The 14,758-nt window shown below is 42.6% G+C and overlaps 1 pseudogene; it reads right to left on the minus strand.

The window, feature by feature from the left end:
* Positions 1-4,740: 4,740 nt before the first annotated feature.
* On the minus strand, positions 4,741-4,858 carry LOC124712714 (annotated as a pseudogene).
* Between the last annotated feature and the right edge of the window lie 9,900 nt (positions 4,859-14,758).

Genomic DNA, 14,758 nt, shown 5'->3' on the forward strand with positions numbered 1-14,758 from the left:
GTCTTCTGGTCCAGAGTGTACACCAGTTGGGTTCCTTTCCGAGTATTCTGATGCTTTAGCTCCATACTTAACAATCATATACAACTGTTCGCTCGACGAAATATCCGTACCGAAAGACTGGAAAGTTATACAGGTCACACCAATATTCAAGAAAGGTACTAGGAGTAATCCACTAAATTACAGGCCCATATTGTTAACGTCGTTATGCAGCACGATTTGAGAACATATATTGTGTTCGAACATTATTAATTACCTCGAAGGAAACGGTCTATTGACACACAGTCAACAAGGGTTTAGAAAACATCGTTCCTGTGAAACACAACTATCTCTTTATTCACATGAAGTGTTGAATGCTATTGACAAGGGATTTCAGATCGATTCCTTATTCCTGGACTTCCAGAAGGCTTTTGACACTGTACCACACAAGCGGCTCGTAGTGAAATTGCATGCTTTGGAATATCGTCTCAGTTATGTGACTGGATTTGCGATTTCCTGTCAGAGAGGTCACAATTCGTTGTAATTGACGGAAAGTCATCGAGTGAAACAGAAGTGATTTCAGGCGTTCCCCAGGGTAGTGTTATAGGCCCTTTGCTGTTCCTTCTCTTTATAAACGATTTGGGAGACAATCTGAGCAGCCGTCTTGTTGTTTACATATGACGCTGTCGTTTATCGACTAATAAAGTCATCAGAAGATCAAAACAAACTGAACAACGATTTAGAAAAAATATCTAAATGGTGCGAAAGTGGCAGTTGACCCCAAATAACGAAAAGTGTGAGGTCATCCACATGAGTGCTAAAAGTAACTCGTTAACTTCGGTTACACGATAAATCAGTGTAATCTAAAAGCCGTAAATTCAACTAAATACCGAGGTATTACAATTACGAACAACTTAAATTAGAAAGAACACACAGAAAATGTTGCGGGGAAGGCTAACGAAAGGCTGCGTTTTATTGACAGGACACTTAGAAAATGTTACAGACCTACTAAGGAGACTGCCTGCACTACACTTGTCCTTCCTCTTTTAGAATACTGCTGCACGATGTGGGATCCTTACCAGGTAGGACTGACAGAGTACATCGAAAAAGTTCAAAGAAAGGCAGCACGTTTTGTGTAATCGCGAAATATGGGAGAGAGTGTCACAGAAATGATACAGGATTTGAGCTGGAAATCATTAAAAGAAAGGCGTTTTTCGTTGCGACGAAATCTTCTCACGAAATTCCAATCACCAACTTTCTCCTCCGAATGCGAAAATATTTAGTTGACACCGACCTATATAGGGAGGAACGACCACCACGATAAAATAAGGGAAATCAGAGCACGTTCAGAAACACAGAGGTGTTCATTCTTTCTGCGCGCTATACGAGATTGGAATAATAGAGAATTGTGAAGGTGGTTCGATGAACTCTCTGCCAGGCACTCTAATGTGATTTGCATAGTATCCATGTAGATGTAGATGTAGATGTAGATGAGAACGTATGTTTGGAGCACAGCCTTGTATGGTAGTGAATCATAGATTGTGGAAAAGCAGGAAAAGAAGAGAATCGAAATGTTTGACATGTGACGCTATTGAAGGCTTTTGGAAATTAGGTTTTAGTTAAGGAATGAGAAGGTTATGTTCAGAATCGGCAAGAGAAGGAACGTATAGTCGCATACACAGTAGCCCAACGAAGGCAATCGAACGACAGCCAATGATTATTACGATTGCTTGACACTTGATACAGTGAAGAGTTTTTTTAAAATACAGGTGTTAAAACGATGAAAATAAAACTAAAGTACATTGGGCAAACGTGTAGGGGTTTCGAATTCCACTTTAAAGAGCATATCAACGTGAACAGCTCGAAGTCCGCGCTTACATACCATATTTCATGGTAACCTGTTTTCCATCTCGTATCACCTCAACAACGTAGATGGTTCAAATGGTTCAAATGGCTCTGAACACTATGGGTCTTAACTGCTGTGGTCATCAGTCCCCTAGAACTTAGAACTACTTAAACCTAACTAACCTAAGGACGTCACACACATCCATGCCCGAGGCAGGATTCGAACCTGCGACCGTAGCGGTCACGCAGTTCCAGACTGTAACGCCTAGAACCACTTGGCCACTCTGGCCGGCAACAACAACGTAGATATCCTATATAAAATTATCTGTGATAGCCAACAGATCTGAGCGAACGCTGGTCGCCAACGCATTGACTTTCGGCCGTTCGTACTCACCAAACCAAGGGGAACGGGACTAAGGGATTCGGCGATGTGGGGCCGCAGTTGGCTCTCATAACACTGATCCCTACTTTTTAAGAGTTGTAATCCACAGTGTCGTTGGTGCTTCTATTTACTTTCCTGGTGATCAGTTTCTAGCAGTAAAGTAAATGCTGCGCATGCAGTAACGGCCTAAATCCCTTTCTTCCCTCATAATATCGGCCGGCGAAACTTTGACTAAAAGCGCTACTTTATAACAATGACAAAACGGGAGCCACCTCGACAAAATCAACGTCTGGACTTACAGCTGATTTAAAGAAATAGGCTATTTCATAAATTTTGCTAAAGAGAGCTACAGATTTAGAGCTGTTGTTGAATTGCGTAAGCCATAAAATTTCCAAAGGTTACACCTCTTATAAGAAAGCTGTACTTGCAGTGTAAAGATTCCATATTCTTTCTCAAATTGTGCACATTATTTTCTAACAGTTCACTTATTTCCCTCCAAGTGCCTAAATTTTTTTTCAATTAGCTTCACAGTTGCAGTTCATAGGGCCCCTTCAATATTCACGGTTAAACCGTCAGCTTTAATGCTGTTTCGATATTCCACTCGACACGTCAATATTTCAGACCAATAAATGTATTACTGTTCAACAGACACAGCAAATCGCTACTCAGCCCACGAACATTCGTCTCGGCGTTCACACTAGGAAGTGGATCCCAATACAGCGCCCGCAACCCGAACTGTAACCACGTGCAACCACTTCGTTGAGTCCGATATGCCGCCCGTACGCACACAGCAAATTTCGACCAGCGAAACGGTGCGATGTCGTTCGTTAGTCTAGTATGTACCTACCTATGACGAGAAGAATGGATAGAATGAAAGGACGTGCGTTAAAATATGAGGTAATAATTTCCACTGCTCGGGAGGGAGCTGTTGAAGGTAAAAACTCTAGGGAAAGACAGATTTTCGAGTACATCGAACTGATAATTGAGAACGTAGCGTGCAAGTGGTACTCAGAGATGAAGAGCCTAGCACATGAGAGAAATTCGTGGCAGGCTGCATAAAACCAGTCATGAGACTGATAACCTCCCAAGTTTAATTTATGCTCAAACTGCATAATTAATTGCAAATTTTAAACTTCCCTCAAGGTATTGCATAATATTATGTTCCCACATGAGCGTGGGCATCGGACATCGGAAAGAAGTGCACTGCCACGTCTCAAGAGAACTTCGGTAGAAGTGCGTATACACGTTCCAGTAAAGTAGAAACCGACGTTTTGCCGTGACTCTATGGGTGAAGTAGTGGCGGAGGTCGGGAGCCAACATCGATGAGACATATTTACGCTAGGAAAGGCTTCTTTCTTCTGGCCGTTCAGCTCGCAGTCGTGATGTACTGCAGCGTATGTTGTAATCGTCGCTTTTCCCACGCTCGGGACGAGTTCGTAACACGACAGAAGTGAAGAGCAGCCGCATCCGAGAATGTGAGCGAGGTCACGATGACGGCGCCTCTTCTGCAGGCGGGGAGCGAAGCCGAGAACCCGAGCCGCACCTGACTGCCCGCGCGCTGCGGGATAGGACAGCCGTGGGCAGTTTGATGTAACGGATGTGCGTACCAGCCGGCTCATGTGGGGCTGTGATGCAAGCCGGCAGCCATCCACGTTGCGACACGACGCTCGCTCCAACCCGTAATCACCTGCTTTTGACCGCGTCGTTGCAAATGACTGGCGACACGTGTTCCTTCGCGCCGTCTTTGCCGTCGCGACGTGTTACGGGTTCTTCCCCACATGTGGAGCTCACAGTTCTTCCACTGTACTGAGGTTCTGTCGATACAATGAGGCTCCCTGGAAAACGAACACGTACTGTAGAGGGTTGGGGTACGAGATCTTGTCATCTACATAGTTGTGCGTTTCTTCCACACATTTCTTTCACGCATTACTGCCTTCTAGGTATCACTTATAGCTAAATAATCATAATGAACGAATAAACACCGCGTGGCCACGCGGGATTAGCCGAGTGGTCTAAGGCGCTGCAGTCATGGACTGTGCGGCTGGTCCCGGCGGAGGCTCGAGTCCTCCCTCGGTCATGGGTGTGTTTGTCCTTAGGATAATTTATATTAAGTACTGTGTAAGCTTAGGAACTGATGACCTCAGCAGTGAAGTCCCATAAGATTTCACACACATCCGAACATTTTTTGAAACATCGCGTGGATTACTATTTTCCTTGCTAATATTTACAGGTGTCAGTTTGCCTAGCAGATTATCATGTCAGCGATGTAAGATCCTGTCTACTGTTAACAAACTGCTCCTTGCTGAAGATGATCTGCTGGGAATTAATAAAAAAAAAGCACTCCGTCTTCAGATCTCGAGTGGCCTACCGGGACCATCCGACCGCCGTATCATCCTCAGTAAGGATTCGGATAGGAGGGGCGTGGGGTCAGCACACCGCTCTCCCGGATATTATTGTGGCATTCTTGACCGAAGCCGCTACTATTCGGTTGAGTAGCTCCTCAATCGGCATCAAGAAGCTGACTGCATCCCGAAAAATGGCAACAGCGCATGGCGGCCGGGATGGTCACCCATCCAAGTGCCGACCACGCCCGACAGCACTTAACTTCGGTGATCTCATGGGAACCGGTGTAGCCACTGCGGCAAGGCCGTTGCCAGGAATTAATAAAAGAAATAGTAATCGAGACTATATAACAACGGAGATCGCGGTTCCCTTGACTTGGTGTCAAATATTGACATCTTTAGTGCGCTCATGTGAAAGTACGAGGCTGATCGAGCTGCCCCTGCCCATGGGTTTTAAGCAACCAGCAATGCCTTCAAATACCACGTGCAAGATTTTTGTGTTCTCTTGCTCACTATGCGCAAACTATCAGCCCTATAAAATGAACATGACCTCTTGGGAAGAAATTTTATCTAGAGAAATTTTGTACAGGGATACGTGTTTGTTAGATCGTAGTTTTCGAATTGTTCGAAAGGAGGGTGGATCGTTTTGTATGGAAAAATGGAAATGAGCGTTTGGCGTCATTGGCCGGGAGGCCCCTTACGGGGCAGGTCCGGCCGCCTTGGTGCAGGTCTTATTACATTCGACGCCACATTGAGCGACCTGCGCGCCGGATGGGGATGAAATGATGATGAAGACAACACAACACCCAGTCCCTGAGCGGAGAAAATCCCCGACCCAGCCGGAAATCGAACCCGGGCCACTTAGGACGGCAGTCCGTCACGCTGAAAATTCAGCTATCGGGGAGGACATCGTTTTGTATTATCGTGAAACAGGGGAGATAGTGCTATAAACATGATACGTGAATTGGAGTGGCAATCATTAAAACAAAAGCGTTTATCGTTGCGACGGAATCTTCTCATGAAATTTCTGTCACCAGTTTTCTCCTCCGATTGCGAAAACATTTTGTTCGCACCCACCGGCATAGGGAGAAATGACCATCACGATAAAATAAGGGAAGTCAGAGCTAGCACATAAAAATTTAAGTGCTCGTTTTTCCCGCGCACCTTTCGAAAGTGGAACGGTAGAAAGACAGCTTGATGGTGGTTCATTGTACCCTCTGCAAGGCACTTTATTGTAAATAGCAGAGTAATCAAGCAGATGTAGATGTAGATTGAAGAAAAACATACAGAAATTCAGAAAGCGACCTTAACGCATTTTTCTTGAGTAATTCGAAAACCGTGGCCTCCAGCGAAAACGTATTCCAGTACAAAATTTAACTACACTAAATTTCCTACAGAAAGGCCCTGTTTATTTTTAGTGCCGGACTAACAGTTTGCGCGTAGCGAGCGAGAGAATATGAATATCTCTCACTTGGTGTTTCAACGCTCCGCAGCTTGCATAAATCCTATCGGTGGAGCCGTCTGAAACACCATGTGTAGAGAGCACAAGGAGTATATAATGATAATAATGGCCACACGGTACCATGTGGATGCGGTCTTGATTGCCATGGATTCAGCACGGCACTGTGCGGCTGTTGTCGGCTTTTCAAACTTTGAAGCCTCTATTCGCATTCAAATAGGTCCTCAACCCAATGGACCAGGTTCCATTCCTCCAGGGACCAGAACACTTACCTACACAGGCGGAAAACACTAACAACATTAATAATATTAATAATGCATAGTCATAAATGAGGGAATAGTTTAAGAAATGAGACACTTAAACAGTAAATCAGTTTTGCTATTTGGGGAACAACATGGTCGAAGTAGAGAGGATACAAAATGTAAACCGCCTGACACAAGAAAAGCAGTTCTGAAGAAGAGAAATTTGTTGATATCGAGTATACGTTTAAGTGTCAGGAAGTCTTTTCTGAAAGTATTTGTATGGAGTGTAGAGAAGAAGAGAATAGAACTTTCGAAATGTGGTGCAACCGTAGAATACTGAAGATTCGATGGGTAGATCACGTAAATCAAGGATTCCCAAAGTGGTCGATATCGACCCCTTGGGGTCGACATAAACTAAAACTGATTTTGGGGGTGGACGAGGTCTAAAAATCGGCCCCTATTAAATTAACACAAGTTCTTTCAAGATAGGTAGGTACTGTATTGTTTATGTTGCGTTACGTGTACTAAGAATAATTAATATTTTTGTAGGAAATAGCACTGTTGTAGTAATGTAAAGTCTCAAGTTCGTACAAGATGAAAAACTCGGCAAGTCTGTGTGGACAAGTTTGTGCAAGATAATGAATTCGAGCGTACGTCTTTCAGGCGCGTTTTGACTTACTCTCTATTTGACGCTTACGCGATTTAACAGGGACGAATTCATGATGAAGTCCAAACATGTTCCTGATATTTTACTATTTAACGAGCTTGCACTTAGGTTGAAAGTTCATTTGCGTTTTGAAATTCGTTGGAGCTTGAACGATAATAACTCATATAAGTACTCATTTATTTCAAGAGATTACAAAGTTATTACATAGCTAAATTAAGTGACGTAAAGTGACTGAAAAAGTGGTAAACACAACATACAACATATTTTAAATAGGTAGGTATAAAAGTATTTGTAAAAATTACTTACACTTAAGTTTTTAAGTAGGTAGGTACCTAAGCTTTGAAGTGTTCAGTTTGCTTTGGTTTTCGTTTTTATACTGATAGGTACCCACTTAACTAATACGAATTTTCTATACCTAATTACCTATTATAGTTACTTACCTAATATAGGTATCCAAGTTTATCAATGAGTAAGTCAGTAATACCTAACAAGATTCCATTACCTGGGTGTGATAAAAATAAGCTAGTGTGCAAATTTAACAGTTTATTATTGTTTTTTATTTAAGCAGTTTTTTATTTGCAGGATTACTGACAAGGGAACCTCCCCATCGCACCCCCCTCAGATTTAGTTATAAGTTGGCACAGTGGATAGGCCTTGAAAACTGAACACAGATCTATCGAGAAAACAGGAAGAAGTTGTGTGGAACTATGAAAAACATAAGCAAAATATACGAACTGAGTAGTCCATGTGCAAGATAGACGACATCAAGGAAGACGCGAGCTCAGGAACGCCGTGGTCCCGTGGTTAGCGAGAGCAGCTGTGGAACGAGAGGTCCTGGGTTCAAGTCTTCCCTTGAGTGAAGAGTTTAATTTTTTATTTTCAGACAATTATTATCTGTCAACAGTGTCGTATAGAATATATCAGACGTGCTTTCCTGTGGTGGAATCGGTTCACCTATGACTTTGCGATCAAATGTTTTCGGTTCCCATTGGAGAGCACGTCCTTTCGTCTACTAATCGCACCGTTTTGCGGTGCGGTCGCAAAACACAGACACTAAACGTATTACAGTGAACAGAGACGTCAATGAACGAATGGACAGATCATAACTTTGCGAAAATAGAGAAAATAAACTTTTCACTCTAGGGAAGATTCGAACGAAGGACCTCTCGATTCGCAGCTGCTCACGCGGACCACAGGACCACGGAGCTCCTAAGCTCACGCTTTCCTTGACGCTGCCTATGTCCCACATGGACTACTCACTTTGTATATTTTGTTCATTTTTTTCATAGTTCCACACAACTTCTTCCTGTATTCTCGGTTGATCTGTGTTCAGTTTTTCAAGGCCTATCCACTGTGCAAACTTATAACTAAATCTGAGGGGGGTGCAATGGGGAGGCTCCCTTGTGAGAGTTTTATGATGGAGGACACGAAAAAAAATACAGACAATACAGTTTGGACCACTTGAAGTTGGGTTTATTGCATCTCCATCAAATCAACACTTGCAGATGTTCTCATATGTGAAAAAGTATTCAGTAACGATGCCATGAAGCCTTCAAAAATGGATGACCACTTATCAAGAGTACATGCTGACAAAAAAAGTAAGCCCTTGTCATTTTTTCAAGCACTTAAAGAAAATCTAGACAAAAGGCCATCCATAAGATCGATGTTTGCGTCATCATCTATTAAAGATGATGATGTTTTTACGAGCGGCCTATAATACATCTTTAATAACAGCGAAGTCGAGGAAACCCCACACAATTGGAGAGCAGCTTATCTTACCAGCCATTGCGGAGGTCCTTAACAATGTATTGCACAAACCCGCACATGATATTTTAAATAGAATACCTTTAAGCAATAACACCTTTCAGAGACGCATAGACAAGATGGAAAGCGATGTGGAAAACATTTTATGCAAGTTCTTACAGACCAACAGATTCTCTCTCCAGTTGGACGGGTCTACATTACCCGGCTATGAAGCACTGTTGTTAGGATATGTTCGATTTATCAAAGATGAAAATATGTGGCAAGAACTGCTTTTTGCTACATATTTAGAGACTGATACCAGGGGAGAATCGATTTTTCAGGCCGTGGAACCTTTTTTTACTGATAAAGCTATTCCATGGAAGGACATTCTGTTGCGACTGATGGTGCAACGTCTATGGTTGGTCGTCATCGTGGATCTATAGCTCACTTAAAGCGACAACTGCGCCGGCCGGGGTGGCCAAGCGGTTAAAGGTGCTGCAGTCTGGAGCCGAGTGACCGCTACGGTCGCAGGTTCGAATCCTGCCTCGGGCATGGATGTGTGTGATGTCCTTAGGTTAGTTAGGTTTAAGTAGTTCTAAGTTCTAGGGGACTGATGACCTTAGAAGTTAAGTCCCATAGTGCTCAGAGCCATTTGAACCATTTTTGAAAGCGACAACTGCCTGATGTACTGGTCATTCACTGCGTGATTCACAGGCAGCATTTAGTAGCAAAAAAGCTGAGTCCTAGATTGCATAAGTCTTTCCAATGTGTAATAAATGCTATCAACAAGATTCGAAGCAATTCTTTGACCTCTCGGATATTTGCTCAGCTATGTGAGGAAAACGACGAAGTCTTTACTCAATTACTTCTGCACACTGAAGATCGCTGGCTATCAAGAAGCTCTTGCTTATAAAGTTTTTCAGCCATTTTTGAATCTGTGTTGGAGTTTTTACAAGAAAAAGATCCGAATTTGGAAGAAAATCTGAACAATTGTAAAACAAATATTTATTACTTGACTGATATCTTTGGAATGTTTTAACAGAGTTAATTTGCAACTGCAGGGTGACGATCTTAACTTGATTAAAACAAAATCAATAATATCGGCCTTCGTGGGTAAACTAATCATTTATAAACAAAATTTAGGCAGAAATGAATATTTGCAGTTTCCGCATTTGTCAAAATTACCAGAAATGCTTCAAGATGATGACATTTTATTATTTGTCACTCACCTGGACGCATTACACAAGGTTTTTGCGGAGAGGTTTATCTTTTAAATTTACATATTCCTCAATGGATAATAAATCCGTACAATACCACAGCCGTAGAAGAAGCCAATGTGATAATGCAAGACGAGTTGATTACCATAAGCAAGGACGAAGAGCTTAAGCAGAAGTTCAACCAAGGCTATCAGAAGTTCTGGTTGCAACGCAACATTGAAACACAGTATCCTACATTCTGGAACATTGCTGAAAAATACCTTATCGCTTCTCCATTATTATATCTAGTTGAAAAAAGCTTCAGTGTGGTAACAAACATTTTGACGAAACAAAGAAACCGTTTGAAAATCAACGAACGTGGAGATTTAAGGCTGCAACTCACCAATATTGAACCGGATGTAGCTAGATTGGTAGATAGTCACCAGGTTCATCCATCACACTGAATGTTTTATTTTCTCTTTGCGAATTAATACTTTTTTAAATATAATTTCCTACCTACTTAAGATTCTTTAAGTACGTAATCTGTAATAATCATTATAAATTAAACTTGATATTTACTGAATTGTATGTCTCTTTATTTTGTTAAATTTTGATGAGAAAATGAAGTCAACTTTACTCACTTAACTAAGTGCAAAGTTTTCCAATTGGTACCTTTCTACCTAGGTATTTTGCAACAACAGGAAAAAACTAAAGATAGGCCCCCTTATTCATAATAGTCTGCTAACTTAAAGCATTGCTAATTCTCACACTGTCTTCTTCTATCGACATAAGTCAGAATGAAAAATAACACTCTGTAGCAGCTGTTTTAAGTTAGCGGACCATTATGAATCTTAAAAGTAGGTAATTTGGCCATGGGGGTCTGAGGTAACAGTTCATTTTGGAAAAGGGGTCACTTGTCCAAAATAGTTTGGGGATCCCTGAAGTAAATAATGAGGAGGTACTGAATAGGTTTGGGGAGAAGAGGAATTTCTAACATAACTTGACTAAAAGAAGTGAGGCATCAAGAGTACACCAATTTAATATGGGAGGAAAGCGTGGAGGGTGAAAGTCGTAGAGGGAGACCAAGAGATGAATAGACTAAGCAGATTCAGTAGGATGTAGGTTTGCATTAGTTAGTCGGAGATAAAGAGACTTGCAGAGGATAGAGTATCATGAAGAGCAGCATGAAACCAGTTTCTAGACTGAAGACCAATACAACACATAGTAATGAAAATGTGTAATTTAAGAAACGTCAGTCTTATTAACAGCCGGCCGCGGTGATCTAGCGGTTCTAGGCGCTCAGTCCGGAACCGCGCGACTGCTACGGTCGCAGGTTCGAATCCTGCCTCGGGCATGGATGTGTGTGATGTCCTTAGGTTAGTTAGGTTTAAGTAGTTGTAAGTTCTAGGGGACTGATGACCACAGATGTTAAGTCCCATAGTGCTCAGAGCCATTTGAACCATACACGTCCATCCACTCGATATAATTTGAAGCGAGATTTGTTAGACCAGGCAACATGTTTCCAGTCATCAACAGTCCAATGTCGGTTTTGACGGGCCCAGGTATCATGCGGTCATCAAGGGTACAAGAGTGGGCCATTGGCTCCGAAAGCCCATATCGATGATGTTTCGTTGAATGGTTCGCAAGCTAACACTTGTTGATGGCTAAGCACTGAAATCCTCAGCAATTTGCGGAGGGGTTGCGCATCTGTCACGTAGAACGATTGTCATTTGTCTTCGTCGGTACTGTTCTTGGAGGATCTTTTCCTGGCCTCAGCGATTTTCTCTTTTACCGGATTCCTGATACTCACGGTACACTAGTGAAATGATCGTTCGCGTAAATCCCCATTTCATCGCTAGCTCTGAGATGCCGTGCCCCATCGCTCGTGCGCCGACTATACTTTAAACTCACTTAAATCTTGATAACCTGCCATGGTATCAGCAGTAACCGATCTAACAATTGCTCCAGACACTAGTTGTCTTATAAAGGCATTTCAGACCGCATCACTGTATTCTGCCTGATTACATATCTCTGTATTTGAATACCCATGCCTATACCAGTTTATTTGGCTCTTCAATGTATTTTTTCTTCCTTCATTTTTAAATGATGGCATTCGCTTTTTGTTTGCTGCTGTCTTCTTCTTTGACTACAAAAATTACCTGAGAAAGTTAACGTTTTTTTCAAATGTGAAAACATGTTCCAAGGTACGATATGAACACGTACCCAGGAACAAGTATTCTATTGGAATTTAAAAGCGTTGCAATCGAGAAAACCGTCTCATTATTGTACTTAATGGTCCGGCTGTTATATTATTACTGAGACCCACAACAGTGATCAGTAAGTGAAATCAATTTAAGCAGAAGAACTGAAAAAAACAGTAGCAAATTAAATAAATTTTGGAAATGAAGATGTAGGAAATTTATACCAACTTGCATTTTCAAAGCACGTAAAACTGTTAAGGCATTAAAGAAATTTATGTGCAAGGATCACAAGTTCGACGGTAAATACCTTTTTTGTGTTTCAAAGTACAAGTTGGTTCATGGTAGACAAAGTGTAGCTTAACTGTCCACATGTGACCTAATAGTTCTGAAAATACATAACACTTTACTCATCAAAAAACTCTGTGCCTTAAGCATTAACAATTTATCCCAAATAGCTTTAATATACACTGGCGTCCAAAACGTAAAAACGAAAGTAACATTGGAATTATGCACCACTGCCAAGTACCGTAGGTAGACCACATGTATAAACAACTACTGCAGCATCGTACATAAGGTAAATGAAAGAAATAGTGAGAAACGTGTATGACTCTTTCATTCAAAGACAATAATTACAACGTAATAACCACGATTTTCGATGATGGTCCACTGGACATTACAATACGCTGGTTTTCTTGTGGTAGGGCTTTCTTTTGCTCCAACAATGTGTTCACAAATGTTGAATGGTCATTGGTTGACATGAATGAGCTTCAATGCTTCTCCCCAACGCGTCCCACAGGTGCCCTATGACGTGTAAGTCGTGAAAGGACAGTCCAGTCCAGTTGGAGGGTAGCCTCTCGTTGAAAGAGTTCCTCTCCTCCGCCAGTGCAGTTCGATGCAGTCGTACGAATTCATCCATAAAAATGAAGTCATGACAGAACACACTCTGGGAAAATCACACATGGGAAAGGAGTACAGTGTCACAGAAGCCTTCACTGGTAAGTATACGGTTTTCAAGGATTTCGAGGTCAGTGCGCCCACAACAGCATATGGACCACCAAAAAGATAATATTCGACAATGTTCCTTGGTGCATTACGGGTTCTCACATCTCGCCTTGTGAGGGTACGTCCAGAAATCTGAATCTGTTCTCATCAAAGAGCAGCGCCCGACCCTACTCTTCGTCGGTACAGTTCTCGTACTCTTGATACCATTCCAAATAATTTCGCCGCTGTGCGTGCGTAAACTGAACACAACGTACTGGTTGGTCGGGCAGAGACACCATTCTCAGGCAGTCGTCATGCCACTGTGAAGTGTGAGGTCGCATACCTCACTGTCCTGTCAATTGTGTTTGCAATGAGACCTGGTGTTTGACGTTGCTCCCTTCTTGCCTGTTGCACTATACATGTGTCATCTGCTGCAGTAACTGGCCACGGTCGACCAGCTAATCTTCTGAGGGCAAAAACGCCGGTGGTTCGGAACGTTCCCCATGCACGCGAAAAAATTCTGTGATTGATACTACCCAAGCCACACTTCATCCTACTTCCTTTTTTCCCGATGATTCTTCCCCGTCTAAAATCATTCAGATGCTATCCCTGGGCCAAATCCTAAGGAAAAACACCACAATACACTGCAACTGCTCGCTGATTGAAGCACACACTTCATGCCATTCCTTCAACAGTCCCGTGTTACGAGGCCACCGTATTTGCTGCTGTTGTCACCCTGACCTCACGCCGTTTGTCGTCACCATTCTGCGCACGACGGAAGACCTCTGGCAACACGCTCTAGCACATTCATTCGGTTACACCGAGTGGATAGTCCGCAGTTCGTGGTCTTGCGGTAGCGTTCTCGCTTCGCGCGCGCGGGGTCCCGGGTTCGATTCCCGGCGGGGCCAGGGATTTTCTCTGCCTCGTGATGACTGGGTGTTGTGTGTCTTTCACCATCATTTCATCCCCATCGACACGCAAGTCGCCGAAGTGGCGTCAACTCGAAAGACTTGCACCAGGCGACCGGTCTACCCGACGGGAGGCCCTAGCCACACGGCATTTCCATTTCCATTTACCGAGTAGATAAAATTTTATGGCACTTTTCCTATCACAAAAAATGTTCAAATGTGTGTGAAATCTTATGGGACTTAACTGCTAAGGTCATCAGTCCCAAAACTTACACACTACTTAACCTAAATTATCCTAAGTACAAACACACACACCCATGCCCGAGGGAGGACTCGAACCTCCGCCGGGACCAGCCGCACAGCCCATGACTGCAGCGACTCAGACCACTCGGCTAATCCCGCGCGGCTTCCTATCTCAACTTTAAATTTTTCGCACCAGTGTATTATACAGCACATAGCAGTACAGAACGCGAAATATCTACGAATGATGTGTGAAACACAACATCATATCTGTCAACAACAAGAACTTCAGAAAATGGGAGTTACTTAAGGCAGTTTCTAGTGCGCGTTCCTTCATGTAATTCTAAAATAAGTCACAAGACTGAACTACCGGCCAACAGACCTCGTGCGTTCGTAGATACATTATCCTCGAAGTTGAAGCTCTCCCCAACTTACACCTTAAAAAAGTGTGACAACAGGACAGAAGGAATCAATTAAGAGAAGCGAGAATTAATAGGGCAATTTCAGCAGATGAGGTGACGATAAGAAAAGATAAATAGAAAGCGATGAGAAAAACAACTCGACGGGAGATACTGG

The sequence above is a fragment of the Schistocerca piceifrons genome, chromosome 8 (genome assembly GCF_021461385.2).
Source record: "Schistocerca piceifrons isolate TAMUIC-IGC-003096 chromosome 8, iqSchPice1.1, whole genome shotgun sequence".
In the NCBI taxonomy this organism is placed as follows: domain Eukaryota; kingdom Metazoa; phylum Arthropoda; class Insecta; order Orthoptera; family Acrididae; genus Schistocerca; species Schistocerca piceifrons.